This window comes from Acinonyx jubatus, chromosome D3 (assembly GCF_027475565.1).
Source record: "Acinonyx jubatus isolate Ajub_Pintada_27869175 chromosome D3, VMU_Ajub_asm_v1.0, whole genome shotgun sequence".
Lineage (NCBI taxonomy): Eukaryota > Metazoa > Chordata > Mammalia > Carnivora > Felidae > Acinonyx > Acinonyx jubatus.
The window spans coordinates 12,016,822-12,031,577 of NC_069392.1; the positions used below are offsets into that span (position 1 = coordinate 12,016,822).

Here is a 14,756-nt window from a genome sequence, read left to right on the forward strand (position 1 = left end):
CCTCTGTCTTCCTCCTCACTGCACCTGTCGGACCACCTGTGGTCTGGTGCACAGGAGGCGTCCGATTAAAACGTGTTAAATAATTCTCTTTATGGAGACCTAACTCTGTATCAGACCTTAGCCTCAGTGCTTTATGTGCGGTGAATCACTTAATCCTTACAATGCGATGGGAGAGGCAGCATCCATGTGGCCATTTTACAGAGGAAGAAACTGAGGTTCGGAGAGGGGAAGTAACTCAGCCAGGTCTGTGGAAAAGGCCGTAAGTGTAGATCCCGAATAAATCGCTGTAATACCGTTGCTTTGGACCTCCACGAGTTTTAATGTCTAAGTCTTTAAAAAACACAACATACATGCACACACATCAACGCAGGCAACCCGAATACACACGCATGCACACACATGTGTGCACACACACACGCAGTCACCTTTGGATGAGACCATTTGTGCATACAAATGCACGTACATACACACGTTCGCGTGGAAGCAGTATTTGGCCAGGGGGAGGGACAAATGGCTTCATTACCCCACTGGAGGTCAACACCCAGTCGAGCATCCAACTCTTGGTCTCGGCTCAGGTCACGATCTCGCTGTTTGTGGGTTCGAGCCCCGGGTTGGGCTCCACGCTGTCAGTACAGAGCCTTCCTGGGATTCTCTGACCCCACCCCCTTCTCTCTCTTTCTCGAAATAAACAAACGCGCTTAAAAAAACAGGAAGTCAACGCCCATCTCTCTGGTGGACAGTCTGGAGCACGTGCCACACTTAGTTGCAAACACGTCACCATCGTTTTTCCCGGTCTGGTCCAAGAAGGGCTTTTCTCCGGTCGCCCACCTAACGCGGCAGGTTCCCACGGCAGGGCTGTAGGGACGCCGTGACATCTGGAGTAGGAACTGGAGGCTCTTGAAGCCACATGTGACATTTGAAACCAGAGGCGTCTTCGGGGTATGTCAAGAAATAGTCCGGAGAGGGGCGCCTGGGTGGCTCAGTCGGTTGGACGTCCGACTTCGGCTCAGGCCGTGATCTCACGGTTTGTGAGTTTCAGCCCCATGCCCAGCTCTGTGCCGACAGCTCGGAGCCCGGAGCCTGCTTCGGATTCTGTGTCTCCTTCTCTCTCTGCCCCTCCCCAACTTGTGCTCTGTCTCTCTATGTCTCTCAAAATAATAATCATAATCATAATCATAATCATAATCATAAATGTAAAAAAAAAAAAAAAAGAAAGAAAGAAAGAAATAGTCCTGAGAGGGGACCAGACAGAAAAACCGAAAAGGCTGAGAGTTGGAACAGCCTTTGTGGAGGGAGGAGAAGGTGAACTTCGTTTATCACTCACTAGTGAAAGTCCTCAAGATGAAGACTATGTTGGAAATCTCTTTATTGGATGGCTTAGAGACAGCTGCTCAATGTCACGTCCCATGTACTTCCCTTAAGGCAGTTGCGGAGAGGTTTAGAAAAAGCAGGTGCGGGGGAGAGAGAGGTAAGATCAAAAATCCCGAAATTCCTGCTGTGTCCCAGCCTCGGAGAGAGCCTAGCAGTCGTGGTGATTTTTGGCTCTGTCTGCACAGCAGCAGCATCCAAGGAGATTTAAAACCATACAGGACACCCAGGACCCAGACCCAGAGATTCTGAATCCATTGTTCTCGGCTCGGCTCGGCTCGCTCCGACAAAGGTATGTTCCAGAAGTATCTCAGATGATTCCATTATGAGGCCGGAGTTAAGGATCAACAGACTAACCAGGTCGATCTTTGCTGCAAGTCTCCAAGGTCGACACTATCTGCACCTGCCTTTTAGGGATGATGAAACCAAGGCTCAGAATGACCAAGAAACCAGGCCAAGGCCACACACGGTGGAGCTGGGATGCATGCCCAGGGGCGTCCCGCTCCAAATTTGGTGCTTTTTCTACTGCCAAAGTGACCAAAGGGAGCTGGGCCCCTGGACACCTTCAGCCTCACTTGCTATGGCCCCCAGTCACGTAGGCCTGGTGATGATCGATGCCATCAGAGTCCAAGTGACTCTTCCCAAACACTCCTCCCCAGAGGACTGAGCCTTGGGGACGCTACCTCGCACAAGTCAGACTGGACTCCTGAAAACTGAAATAACCACGGAGGCAGGGCTGGATCAAGAGGAGGAGAGTCCCCCTGTGTCTGGATTTCAGCCTGGTCTCTTTTCTGACCCCAGGGTTTGCCGGGACCTTTTCCAATATCCCTTTGCACTGTATTTCCAGACAACAAGGAAGCACACGGGTTCCTTCAGGGGGTTTCAGGCTCCCAAGGGGGGGAAGGGGCAATTTGGCCTTCTGTCTCTTTATTGCCTTAATTAGCTGTTTGGTGACCCGGCAGTCTCTTTGATGTACATCCAACGTCGGCCTGTGAAATATGGGGAAATGTCAGCCTGTCGAACAAGGGTCAGCCAGACTGTCAATACTGTCGTCCGTCAGGCTGATCCAGGCCGGGTGCTGACCTGCGGAGAGATGATTGAGCCACCTGTCCCCTCCCCCTGGCCACAGTGTTGGTGGCGTGTGGAACGTAGCCGGTGGCTGGAGGTAAGGTGACAGTGTCGAGGCCACGGGTCGGCCGACTTCAAACCAGGGGCCCAGGGCCACAAACAGCAGGGAGAAAACAGAGGAAGCACAGTCCAAGTTAAACAAACTACAGAAAATCCAGAGGAAGACAAAAAGTCAACAAGTCAGGATAAGAGGAGGATCTTTGGGACACCCAGTGGGTGGTAAGGTTAACCCTGTGTGCACTGTTGGCTTCTGGGAACACCGAAATGTTCTCTGAATCACTGCAGTGATATGCAACACACAGAGAGAAACCAAAACCATTCGGTTTTGGAGAACGAAAACATCAGTCTACGCTAATAATATGACTTGGAAATACATCAAAGGGGTTGTGGATGCACTAATAAAGGCATCCTTATGACAGTAAAGGAGGTGAGTCATTCATTTCCCACGTATTAATTGAGCATCTGTTACGTGCCATGGGTTATTAGAGTTGCTGGAGACGTTGCAGCAAACAAAGCAGGGACACATCCTTGCTCTCATGGAACTTTCACAATAACGAAAACAGATTTTAAAAGAATAGCGATGAAATTGTGTCGTGGGCTAAAATGTGCAATAAGGAAACCTAAAAGATAGACTTCAGGGGTTGGGAAGCGGTTTGTCACTTTAAACAGGGCTATAAAGAGAAGTCGTCTCTGAGAAGGCGACATTTGAATACAGTTCCAAAGGAGGTAACAGAGCAAGAGACAGAGTAACACAAATACCTGTGGGAAGGGAGTTCTGGGCAGAGGGACAGCACGTGCAAAGGTCCTGAGGTGGGAGTACACATGGAACATCCGAGGAATTACACGGAGGCTATTGAAAATGGAATGAACCGAAATGCAGGACAAGGTCTGTCAGAGATGAAGTTAGAGAAATAACGCAAGCTAGGCTTTATGGAGCCATGCGGACCACGGAACAGCTTGTACCTTCCATTCTGAGGGAGACGGAGAGTTGTGGGAGGGTTTCGGCCAGGGGAGTGATAGGCTGTGATCCCTGGGAGGATATGGGAGACCAGCTAGGAGGTTTCTAGGTGGGCTTCTCTGAAATGACATGGCTTGAAGTCCGTGTCTGTGTCTGTAATTACATTTGTATCTATACTTCTTTTTATATGCAAATACTGTATATACCTATATACGTAAGTGGATGGAGGGATGAAGGGATGGACGGGTGGATGGACAGATAGCTAGCTAGCTAGATGATAGATAGCGGTTTCATATAGATAAGTATCTATATAATGTAATAAATATATATATTTACATATATACATATATATATTTACATATATACATATATACATATATATATTTACATATATACATATATGGTATATTTATTTGGCTAATTGGAAAGAAGAGAAACAAAAGTTCCAACGTGTGAGGAGTTGGGGAAAAAAGAGTCTTTAGGGAAGCATTTGGGCGGGCAAGGGAAGCGGAGACTGGGCCGGAGACACCCTTGGACAGCACCTTAAGGAGTTTGGACCTGATCTGTGAGTACTGAGGAGCCATGGTAGGTGTGAGAACCAACCAGCGTGAGTAGCCTGGTTTCAGAAGGATCCCTGACTGCAGAGCAGAAGAGATATGTAGGGACCACAGAAATGGCTTTGGGAGTCGTGCAGGTGGAGGCCCAGTAGCCTGGTCTAGAAGGTGGTGGTGAGGACGAAAACAAGTATGCAGTGTGGAGCTGGTAAGACAACGGTGGGCTGAAGTTACCCTGGTGGGAGTTTATGATGTAGTCACATGTCCTGTTTGCGATGCCAGACCCCTCCAGCCCCTTCCCACCCTCTTCCGGAACCCCCTCTCCACTCACATGCTCCTCTCCACCTAGGAAGGCCTTCCCTGTGCCCCGTCTCCTTTTGTCTTCCTCTCTCCGCTTGCTCCCCTTTCAAGACGGCTTCCATTTCCTCCTCTACGAAGCTTTACTTGGCACCTTGATACTGGTTTCCTCCCTGATGTCACTTAGTCTGCTTAGATCCCACTTGTACGCTGTAGCAATTTTTCTCAGGGCTGCCACACAAGGTTGTGCAGGTTGGGCACTGTGCGAACAGTCTGACCAGAGTGGCAAACAGGGGCTGAAAGCTATCAATATGCCAAACCTTGACTTCCCAGATGGGGCACCTTTTCATAGAAAGCATGGTGTAGGCTAGCCCTGAGGGCCACCGTGAATCTTAATTCTCCATCCACTTGTCAACCTCTCTCATTAGACTTGGATCATTTCTCCATTGTTAGCACTTAGTACAGTGTCTGAGTGTTTACTGAATGAATAAATCGGTGTATAGATGGACGGATGGAAGAAAAGGTGCTATTCTTCCCGCAGGATAAGCAACTCATCATGGAAAAATAATCAAGTGGCTCATTAGAATCCTCTTGGAGCATCGTATCAAGATAACCACCATTCTGGGGCACCTGGGTGTCTCCGTCAGTTAAGCCTCTGACTCTTGATTTCAGCTTAGGTTCTCATGGTTTGCGAGACTGAGCCCCTCCTCGGGATTCTCTGCTTGGGATTCTCTCTCTCCCTGTCTGTTACTGTCCCTCCCCCACTCGTGCACACAATCTCTCTCTCTTGAAAAATGAACTTTTTATTATTGTTTTTAAAAAGATATCACCATTCCTCCAAACCGGGGGAGGACAATTTTTTTCCCAAAAGGCCGGAGAGTACTCAGCTCTAATGTTGTGTACGAAGGCAGAGTGGTAGACCAGGAATCAATGAGGGGGCGTGGCTGTGTTCCAATAAAACTTTATTGGCAGAAACAGGCAGCAGCTAGTTTGTCTACCCCTGGTCTAGATGTCTGTCTCGCCAAGAAACTCTCCCCTCGATTTGTTTCTTCCCAACAGTGCCCTTTCACCTGGTAGTGATAGATGATGATGATGTGATAAAAGTGGTCATTGCTAACATTTAGTCCGTGTTTGCCCCGGATCAGGCACTGGCCTAAGCCTCTTGTGCGTAGAATCTCAATTAGCTCCCACAGCCACCCCACAAGGTGCTGACGCTATCCTATGTCATAGCACGGTGAAAAACGGAGGCACAAAGAGATAAGACAGCCCGGGGCACATAATTTTAATGGGCAAAGCAGGCGGTCTGGTCTGAGCACTGAGTCTGGGGCATGAACAACTCGACTCCACGTGTCAGAATAACCATGTTAGTAGTAAGAACAATAATAACCTTGGCTGCAGGCTTGCTCTGTTCTGAGCACCCAAACACACGTGAAGGGCTTTGCGACGACCTCTCTGAATTTTCTCAACCACAAGGCAAGGTTAGCACCTCGCTGTCACAGCTACCCAGGGTGACACAGTCACAAGGTTGGATTCGTCCGTACCACCTGCCCCAGGCCCGTTGCTCGGAACTGTCCAGAAAATGGACCATTTGACTCGATGGCCTTGTTCCCCCGACGCCTCGCTCCATCCTGAGTTTTTCCTTCCTGCAGGGGGCTGTGCCTTTGGACTCTCTGGGGGCCTTTTATCTTATCGGACCCTTTCCCCTGCTCACTTTGCTAGCTGTCACGTTTGTTATTCTAGGATAAACTTTTGGCCGATGTAGCACATACTTTGGGGTCAATGCCCCGTGTTATCCCCAGGATAGTTCAAATATTTGTGGCCTTGTCAACCTCCATCCCGCTGGACATGTGCGATGGCGGAGTGGGAGGGGTGTTCCATGCCTGGAGACCAGTGTGGGCCAGCGCATGGCAGGAGACCCTGCCTGGGAGGCCACTGAGGGCAGGTGGCAAACACATCGTTTCTTGGCCCCGGGTTGGATGCGTGTAAACGTTAAGAAGAGAGAGAGAGGCGAGCATCGGCCGACCATCTCCTCTATGCCTGGTGCTTTCACACACGTTGAAATAAGTGATCTTCCAAATCCACCTGAAGGAAGGCATTCTTCATGACCATTTCATTGACAAGAACACTGAGGCCAAGAGAGCTTAGTGGCCACCACCAAAGGGATTCTTAATACTGTCGTGCGTGTCTACACCGTATGCCGAGGCCTAGGAACCCCTTCTCAGAGTAGTGCTTCAGGACTCATAAAACAAAACTACGTAGGATTAGGGGCGCCTGGGTGGCTCAGTCAGTCGAGCATCTGACTTTGGGTTGAGTCATGATCTCACGGGCTCTGTGCTGTCAGTGCAGAGCCCGCTTCAGATCCTCTGTCTCCCTCTTTGAGCCCCTCCCCCACTTGTGCTCTCTCCCCCCAAAAATATTTTGAAAAATGCATAGGATTAGTAAGGAAACCAACCAGACTGAAATACAGTCATCAAGTAAGAAATTGGTTCAGTGTTATTTGTGCTTCTAAATCAATTCTTTTTTTTTTAGAAGTTTTCTAAATGTTTATTTATTTTTGAGAGAGAGAGAGATGCAGAGTGTGAGTGGGAAAGGGGCAGAGGGAGAGGGAGACACAGAATCTGAAGCGGGCTCCCGGCTCCGAGCTGTCAGCACAGAGCCCGACGTGGGGCTCGAACCCACGCACCGCGAGATCATGACCTGAGCCGAAGTCAGATGCTCAACCGACTGAGCCACCCAGGCGCCCCCCCGCCCCTCGCCTTTTTAAAAATTTTTTTGCTAAATCAATTCTTGAAACGACAAGTCATTACAACCACAATGGCGGAGATGTCCTGTGACTAAAGAATTCGAAATTCTCTGTGACACCAGTGAGGTCGTAGGCCAGGATCTGTGATTTGTACTGGTGACAAGGTCGTGGGGACGGACGGTCCATCCTGCCATGCATCTGTTGCCTGCCTTCGTCATGGAAAGAAATTGCACTTTGATGTTCGTGATAACGAAGATGTGATATATTTTCTTCCCGATCGAGGTCACAGATGCCCTGAGTTGTATCCACGGAGCCCTTGGGGGTCTGGGGCCCCAGAGCGAGACCCTCTGAGCTGGGAGAAGCATGGCGGGCTCCAGAGATCCACACTCGCCACTGTGAGGTCCCCCCAGGCTCCTCACATCCTGTCCTCTGGCTTTGTCCCCAAGTGAACCAGTTAGCCTGACTGCTGGCTGGGAGGGCAGGGCGGCCTTTGAAGCCATGCCTCTCTTTGATGTGCACATTCCGTCAAGGCCCTTCCTCGAGTTGGGCAAATCTCTGTTGCCCCCTGCAAACCCTCCCTTTGTGAACACCCCCGCCACCCCCCCCGCCCCTGAAACAGTCCAAAGACCTCTCTCACACGGTTTCTGTTAGTTTTATGGTTTTTGTTTTTCCGACCCAGTAAACCGGCGGCCTGGGGGGGCTGGACTTTCAGACAGAACTTTAGACTTTGGAGAACGACGTCGTTTCCAGAGAAGTCTTCATTCCAGGCCGGGCTTAAGAAACAGAGTGGCTTCGCTTAAGGAAACCATACACACAATTCAAATATAGCGGCACGATGACCGAGCCACGAGGGTTCTCAGACGTACACGGGGTTGGATTGAAACTCCTTGCTCTGTGGCTCTGGGGAGGTCACATACACTTGCTGAACAGAGAAGAGAGAGAAACCGAGGCAGGCTCAGAAGGGGCACCGACTGGGTACCTGGCACTGTATGAGGCATTTACAGGTGTTTTCTCGAACCTTCCCAACAGCCCCCAACAGCCCTACTTTCTCCCAATGAGAAACCTAAGGTCAGAGAAATGATACGGCTTTTCCCAGGTCACACGGCATGAATGGCGGAACCCAGGCCTCACTGAGCCTTAACGCTCCGCGGAAGCAAAGCCCCGGAGATCGCTCTGGGAAGGCAGGGGACTGTCCCTTCCAGGGCAGGACTCCAAATGGTCCCACTCCCAGTGGGCTGACGGTGGCAGCTGCTCCTCCAGGATAAGAGTCAACATGGGCGGGGCATCTGGGTGGCTCAGCCAGTTAAGCAGCTGACTCCTGATTTCGGCTCAGGTCACGATCTCAGGATTCGTGGGTTCAAGCCCCACGTCCGGCTCTGTGCTGACAGTGCGGAGCCTGCTTGGGATTTTCTCTCTCTCTCTCTCAAAATAAAGAAATAAACTTAAAAACAAGTTTTTTTTTTTTAAAGTCAACATCAGCAACTCGCAAAGATGACACGAGGGAAGGGCTCCAGGATCTTCGAACAGGCTGAAGGAGGGGCAGTGGGGGCCTAACCCATTGGAAGAGGCAGCTTTCTGCCGACCCAGCAGATGCTCCTGGGCTGGCTGGGCTGCAGGGATGACACAGGGTTGTGGCTTATGTCCACGCCGATGCGGAGGCTGTAAGACGAGACAGCCGTTGCCCGGGATGTGCTCTGACAGCTACCCGCATCACAGGAGCGTGACCGTATCTTCAGCACCACCTTCCTGTTGCCAAGACTCTGTGAACTTGAACTCCCAGGACCCCCGCATCACGCTTCTGTGGCCTCCCGGGACCAGGCTTGGGGCCCGACATCCCACGCAAGGAGATGAGCTTTGCCTGTCCCCTGGCCTCTCTTGCAACCCAGAGCTCACATCTGCAGTCCATCTGGCGGGGCTGGGGAGCACGGTCCAGCGTCGAGGGGAAGGAAGCCTCTCTGTGGGTATTTCAGGCCTGGCCTGGACAGCCTGACCCGCCTCCTGGGCCGAGATCAGTGGAGAAACTCAGCCCAGAGGGCCGCTTGACAGAGAGGCTTCTGGCCTTGACTTTCAGATTCCTGAGTCATCTCTCCTTGGGCCCATCCTCGGCCTGACTTCCTTGCAGGGGCCTTTGATGAACAGATGAGATAATGGATCTGCTTTGAAAAAGATAAAATGCTGAACAAAAGGTTGTGCTGGCCACAGCAATGGGTGTGATGGGCGGGCTAAACCTTGAACTTCCTTCCTGTCCCAGGGCGAAGACAGCTTCCAACCTCCACATATCCGGGGCAGCCAGCTTGCCTGGTGACCCCACCTCTTCCCACCCCCATTAGAGCGAGTACGCATCCACGAACCGGCAGAATCATCAAAAAGGGATGATCGGTTTGGCCGGCGTTTGAATTTACCCATTTTACAGATGAGGAGACCGAGGCAAGGAGGACTTAAAGAACGGGCTCGAGATCGGACAGCTACGTGGTACCGGCGCAGGCTTTGGACCCAGGCTTACTCATTCGAAACCCTGACCGGACACCAGGCATTTAGTTAAAACGTCTTCAGCTGGAAGAAAATACAACAGAACCATGGCAACGACAAACATGCGATTTTGCAAAAATGTCCGTGTCGGCTCCTCCAAACCTGTAGAGAAGATGACGCCCCCAGCCACCCCCCACCCCTCCCTGCAGCTGGGGCTTTTGGCGTGAGTTGTACCAAGCGGACGTCCCACCGCAGAAGGAGGAGAGATTGTGGGATCGCACATGTGGAAGGAACGCCAACGACTATGTAGGGCCAGCAACCCCCTCCACCGCAGCTACGCCAAGAGGCTGTCCGGCCGATGCTTGGACGCTCACGGACATCCTGCAAAGTGGCTTACACTATTCCCAGACAGCTTACCTTTGGATAAACTGACAGAATCTGTTAGCACAGAAAAAGTTGTCTTCCTGGAGGAGCGTCTGGAAATGCGTGAAAGAGGGATGGGGCTCTCACACGGTAACGGCAAAACGTCTGAACCAACCTATGTATCTCCAAACAGGGCAATACGTGCATAAAACGTAGTACAATTAACCCTTGAACAACGTGGGGGTCAGGGGGGACTGCCTCCTGGTGCAGCTGACAATCCGCACGTAACTGTGGATCCCTGAAAACGTAACCACTGATAGCCGACTCTGACTGGAAGCCCTCCAGATCACAAAAGTAGGTGGTATTGTATCACATGTTGTATATGTGCTGCGTAATATATGCCACATTCTTACAATGAAGCAAGCTGCAGGAAAGAAAACATCGTTGAGCCAATCCTAAGGAACCTGGCTGTGCTTCTTGAAGAAAATCTCACATAAGGGGACCCGCACACCGCATACCCGTGTTGTTCAAGGATCAACTGTATCATCCTTCAATGGAATATTATATAGTCGTGAAAAATAATACGCTAAGTCTAGCTGCCCAGTCTCTCCGTAACCCCACCCACCCACACGTACTGTCGTGAATTCAGAATGCATATCCTCATTTTCGTATGAGTTTTACAGACCGTACATGAATTCTGAAAAACATACGGGGCCTCTCGGGGGGTTTCAGTTTCTTAAATGGGCTACGGATCACTTCGTGATCAGCATTTTCTCTCTCTGCCATGGTTTTGAAAGATCCCCCTGTTGACACACAGACCTCTGTTTCATCTACTTTGATTGCGATTTTTAAAAAAATTTTTCTTTCATTTATTCATTTTTGAGAGAGAGAGAGAGACAGAGTGTGAGCAGGGGAGGGGCAGAGAGAGAGGAAGACACAGGCTCGAGGCTCTGAGCTGTCAGCACAGAGCCTGACGTGGGGCTTGGACTCATGAACCACAAGATCTTGACCTGAGCCGAAGTAGGATGCTTAACTGACTGAACCACCCAATTTGTGGGTGTCCCCAATTGTGCTCTTAAAACATGTGCGTGCACGGAATTACCTGTGTCCAGTCCCCTGTTGGTGGGCATCTAAGTCGATGCCGATAAAAATTCTATAGTGGACATACTTGGATATGTCTCCTTGGCCACACGTGTGAGGCTCTCTCCAGGGATGATGCCTTCGTTCCCCACAAAATGTCATGTATGTCTTTCTCCCAATAAGCAAGGGCGTCCAGAGTGGAATCCAGTCTTCCAACTGTGGCCTCGTCAGACTAGAACCTGCTATGTGCCCCTTTCCTAGGCATAGAGAACACAAGGCAAACATTCCACCCACCCCCACCCCCGCCTCGTCAGGGTTTATGACCTCATGCAGGAGAATGACAGTAAGAGAATATTCCAGGTTGTTAAGTAAACATAAGCGTGCAGTGTTTTGTGATGAAGAACAGGGGCAATGAGAGCAAGGACGGGGACCTAGCCTAGCCTGGTTCAGGGAAGGCTTCCTGGAGGAAGTGGCGATGAACTGTGTTCCAAAGGTTGGGTGAGCAGAGAAGCATTTCAGCAGAGGAGACCTAGAAATGCAAGAGAATGAGTATGGTCCTACCTCAGGACTTTTGCACATGCTTTTCCCTCTGGTTGGAATGTTTCCCATCCGGTTTCTTTGTTGAGATCTTTGGAGATTGGCAGCTCCCCCTCATTTATGGTCCTGTCTGCCTCCTCACATCACCAGGTCCTATTATCTGACCGCCGAATGCCGTGTTGTTTCCAGCAAGGAAGAGCAGAGGGTAGGAGGTGTCTCTGGCGTGGCCTCCAGCCCCGGCCAACAGAACCCCTGTTAAGGCATAGACTCTGGAGCCACACTGCTTGGGTTCAAATCCCAGGTCTTCTACTTTCCAGCTTTGTGACCTCAGGAAAGTGAATTCCCGTTCCGAGCAGGCTGTAAAAAAAGGATGAAAATACTCTCTAACCCTGAGAGTTATAGCAAGGACTCAATGAGGAAATGCATGTAACACAGTTAGCTTAGGGCCCCGAACACAGTGAGCACTCAATTGATGGTGGCAAAAATAATAACAGTGATAACAGTAATGACGTGGGCTGCTGCTTAAAGGAGTAAAAGGAAGTGGGCACTCTCCCCAGGAATGAGGAAGGAGAACTTGCCATGAGACAGCTCCAGACTGTCCCCAGAGACAAGGTGGGCAATTCCTGATGACTGATGACCTTGAGGCCCAGCCACCTTTCCTGGAAGCCTTTCGCCTTGAACCCAAGGGTGTCTCTCCAGCCGGACTGTGGGCGTAGAGCTAAGTAAATACTTCATCATCGATCAGCCCCCGCGGTCCAGATGTTTCCCCAGAGGCTCAGATGGGGGTGAGCGGGAGGTCCCGTCCAGGTCTCGTTAGCTGTGCCTGCAGAAAAGGTGTAAGAGGAGGTGGGGTGGGATACATCTCAGCCCTGCGCCTTGGGACCCCTGGCCTCTGTTGTCATGACTGGACACCTCGTCACTCCTGACTGATGTAGGCGGGGAGACCTGATGTGGTAGGTCCTTGGGACCTCTGAATCAGTAAGAACAAAAGTGTATCGTTGATACACTTTTAATAAATACCATGCACTCGGGCGCCTGGGTGGCTCAGTCGGTTAAGCCTCCGACTTCGGCTCAGGTCACGATCCCGCAGTTCACGAGTTCGAGCCCCGCGTTGGGCTCTGTGCCGACGGCTCGGAGCCCGGAGCCTGCTTCGGATTCTGTGTCTCCCCCTCTTTCTGCCCCTCCCCTGCTCTCTCTCTCTCTCTCTCTCTCTCAAAAATAAACAAACATTAAAAAAAAAGTAAATAATAATAATAAATACCTGGCACCATACTAATCATATATCATCTCGCCAAAAACTTTCTACGGCTCTGCGGTGTGGGTCCTACTTTACCTCCATTTTCTAGAGTGGGGAAACTGAGGTTCAGAGAGGTGAAGTCATTTCCCCAAGGCCTGTTTGGTCAGCTGCAAACGGAGGCTCTTATCATTTAGGTACTTAAAACAATCCTTTTCCCCTCTACTGCCTGTCTCTTAGCAGCTGGGATCTTGGGACAGGGACCTCAACCCCCGTGTGCCTCTTACTGTCGCAGAAAGGATCAAAACCGGTTAGTGGGTGCCCGAGGCTCATGTCAGTATCTGCCTTGCCACAACGATGCTGTGGGGGATTATCTGAATGATGAATGTATTTCTTCTTCGGTGTTTGTTGGTCATTTTATTTCTTTATTTTGTGAATGGTCCCTTCATGGAGTTCCCTCACTAGATTGGCATTTTGATAAGGTGTGTTTTTTTTTGTTTTTGTTGTTTGTTTGTTTTTTTTTTTTTTTGAAGACTGGAGAAACTTTGTGACAAAGGATATATTGGTACTCAGCACCAGGCCCCCACCCCACGAGTATGGGATGGGGATTGATCACAGGGGCTACGTCAGGCTTTGACTCCCCGCAGCCTTCAAGGACCAGGGGGTGGCTTCCACACTGGGAGACCAGCAGACAGACTTCAGGGGAACAGGGAATCAGGAGTTCACACGAGAATTAAACAAGATTCCCCTCTTAGTGGGCCACCCAGACTCATCAAAAAGAGCCAAGGTCTTCGAGGAGAAGATCTGTCTCCCTTCTATTACTGAAGAGGTCTGAACTCCCAAGGGGCCTCTGCCGTGGTGGGGGGTGGGGGGGCTGACTTCCTGCCTGGGACCTTTCCAAACCTTCCTCTTGAACCTTGGCCGACCAGCTCTCCTTCCCTGCTCTCCGTTCCCTCCATGCCCCCCTGCTGTGGGCCCTGCCCCGGATCCTGGCAACATCCTGTTCTTCCCTTGAACGAAACTCCCCCTCCAGCTTCCCAGCGCGATAGGAATCTTAAAGAAATGCTTCCTGTCTCTTGACCACCTTATCGCCCATTCCTCCCGAATGGCTGACGTTCAAGAAACACACAGGCAGCCCTGCACTCCCTTCTAATTTTAAACCTGCCCTCTGAAGCTCTCTCCTCTTCCTTCTTAAGGTTCCGGGAAAGGCCAGGGGGTGTCAGAGGTCTCTGGTGACCCGCTGAGTCAGCAGAGACTGAAGGTCTCCTCCAGTTCCCAGGGAAGGAGTCTGGAGCTGGGAGATCCTGGGTGAGGCCACTCACGGGCCCGGCCCCGGCAAGCCTGATGTTCCAGGGGCAGCAGATGCTTACGTAGGGTATCTTTCCTGAACTCATAAACGACGTTAGGAATAAAGGCCGCGCAGGGGTATCCGAGTGGCTCCGTTGGGTAGGGATGGGACTCTTGATTTCAGCTTAGGTCATCGTTTCGTGGCTGGTGGGTTTGAGCCCCGCTGACGGCACGGAGCCTGCTTGGGATTTCTCTCTCTTCCTCCCTCTCTTCCCCTGCCCCCCTCCTCTCTGTCTCTCTCTCAAAATAATCATAATAATCATAATAATAAAAGAATGAACGGGGTAGAGATACTCAAACACGTGTATCACGTAAGGAGCCAGGAAAAACTCGGGCACGGACATACCGGATGGTCCTTTGACTCGTGCAATACTGTGTGGCACAGGCCCCAACATCCAGGCATTCACGTCTGCTGGCAGAATCTGACCACTCTTGGTCCTCGGGAGGCTGACTTCCGGCCGCGTCACGTGACCCAGTCAGGCCCCGCCAATGAGAGCGCGGCTGGCCGGCGATTGGCTGCGGAGGAAGACGTGACGCAAGTCGGCCCGTTTGGGACCAACGGAAAGCGGAGGCTGAGGCTGACTTTTCTGAACTTGGGGCCGAGTCGCCCTTTCCGGCGGACGGAGCCGTCGGGCCGCTGACGTCCCTGTCGGGCTGGAGCCTACGGGAGGCGAAGCG

At 51.2% G+C, this 14,756-nt stretch overlaps 2 long non-coding RNA genes and 1 other non-coding gene across 5 annotated transcripts; all 3 read right to left on the bottom strand.

The window, feature by feature from the left end:
- Positions 1 to 6,959: 6,959 nt before the first annotated feature.
- On the bottom strand, positions 6,960 to 7,044 carry TRNAR-UCG (transfer RNA arginine (anticodon UCG)). Its single transcript has one exon. It is a non-coding gene; the product is annotated as a tRNA-Arg (tRNA).
- A 1,465-nt stretch (positions 7,045 to 8,509) lies between these two features.
- On the bottom strand, positions 8,510 to 11,864 carry LOC113595109 (uncharacterized). Of its 3 annotated transcripts, none has more exons than XR_008291727.1 (3): positions 11,522 to 11,864; positions 11,049 to 11,217; positions 8,510 to 9,934 (listed from the first exon to the last, which is right to left on the bottom strand). It is a non-coding gene; the product is annotated as an uncharacterized LOC113595109 (long non-coding RNA). The 3 variants fall into 3 exon arrangements; XR_008291728.1 differs by having other exon boundaries at positions 8,510 to 9,601; positions 9,752 to 11,217; XR_003415568.2 differs by having other exon boundaries at positions 8,510 to 9,201; positions 9,400 to 11,217.
- A 24-nt stretch (positions 11,865 to 11,888) lies between these two features.
- On the bottom strand, positions 11,889 to 14,552 carry LOC106971658 (uncharacterized). The gene is made up of 3 exons (XR_003415564.2): positions 14,425 to 14,552; positions 12,759 to 12,839; positions 11,889 to 12,320 (listed from the first exon to the last, which is right to left on the bottom strand). It is a non-coding gene; the product is annotated as an uncharacterized LOC106971658 (long non-coding RNA).
- Between the last annotated feature and the right edge of the window lie 204 nt (positions 14,553 to 14,756).